Genomic DNA, 1,690 nt, shown 5'->3' with positions numbered 1-1,690 from the left:
ACTGGCATAAATAGACAGTAGACAAGAATTTAGTATACCTATATCTCAATTAGACATATAGACCAATAGAACAGAATAGAGCACCCAGAAATATCCCTTTTGCATGCATGTGCAAATGATTGTTGACAAGGATGCAATCCAGATGGATTCTACACAATGGGGAAAAGATAGCCTCTTTAATAAATGGTGTTTAGAAAACTGGACATTCACATGTAAAAGAAAAAGTTAGATCATGTCTTACATTATATATAAAAATTAACTTAAGTATATGTGTGTGTGTATGTATATATATATATTATCATATATAATCATTTTAATGTACTGTTAAATTTGGTTTGTAAGTATTTGTTGAGGATTTTTGCATCAATTTTTATTAAAAATATTGGTCTGTGGTTTTCTTTGAAGTGATTTTTGAAGTATTTCTCCATCAATTTTTTTTGGAAAAATTTGAGAAGGATTGGTATTAATTCTTATTTTGTATTAATAGATATTTTGTAATGATTTTATGGAAATAATATCAAAAGCATAAGCAACAAAAGCAAAAATAAACAGTGTTATATCAGTCTTAAAAACTTCTGCATAACAAAAGATTCAAATAACAGTAAAGGAGCACCTTCAGAATGGGAGAAAATATTTGCAAATCATATATCTGGAAAGAGGTTAATATTTAAAAGTTATAAGGAACTTTTACAACTCAATAGAAAAAAATAAGCTATTATAAAATGGACAAACGATTTTGATAGACATTTTTCCAAAGCAGGTACACAAATGTTGGGGGTGGGTGCTGTCTTTAGCTCAGCAGTTACAGGAGCCAACCAGATCCCACATGGTTTGAATTCCACCCCAGCAGCTCAAAATATTAATAACAATAATCATGGCATGTGTATATGTGTGCCCAAGACCGGGAAAGGAGGAAAGAATGGATAAAAGTTTTTAAATTAAAAAAATGTGAAGTGCCAAGCTTAACTTATTGCTTAACATTGTGTCCATGATGACGGGCAAGCTAATGTTCCATGTACAGTGTCACCCACATGTTCAAGCCATTACTAGCAGATTAAGTGGTTTATATTTTTTCTTCCTAGAATAGAGACTATGTGCTAAAATTATTTTCCTTGAATACATTGGATTGTTTTTTCTTTTTTTCTCTTTTTGTGGAGTCATCTGTCAGAAAGTTTCTGTGGGGAACCTTTGTGAATCTGGGGAAAACAGATATTCAGACCCAGGAACCTTAGGAAAGAAAGGGGCTGAAAATAATGAAACTGCAGGGAGCCCATCAACAGCAAGGGATTCCATGTTCAGTCTACACTTCTTTCTTACCGTTTTCCTCGCTTTCCTGTCCCTAATGTCCAAGTCCCTGTTCATGGGCTTTTCCCTGACCTAAAGTTTGAAATGTCATGCTGTTTGGGGCCAGCAGGTGATGTGCTGGTTAAGGCACTGGATTCCCACATGGCCAACTATGGTTCAAGTCCCAGACCTGGCAACTTGCTCTCTCTCTCTATCTCTTGCTCTCGCTCTCTCCCTCCCCCTGTCTCTCTCTGGTGAGTGCATATGCCCTTTAGCAAATTTAAAAGAAAATAATAGTAAATAAATAATTCCTCCAAAAAAGAAATATCATGAGGAATATCATGCTCTTCAATAGAAGTAAAAATAAAAGAAATCTTGCAAAATGTTTTCCTTTCAACAGTTTGTG

Source organism: Tupaia chinensis, unplaced genomic scaffold (assembly GCF_000334495.1).
Source record: "Tupaia chinensis unplaced genomic scaffold, TupChi_1.0 Scaffold143064_1, whole genome shotgun sequence".
NCBI lineage: Eukaryota > Metazoa > Chordata > Mammalia > Scandentia > Tupaiidae > Tupaia > Tupaia belangeri.
The sequence above is the reverse complement of the archived record's forward strand: the minus strand, read 5'-3'. Positions refer to the sequence as shown.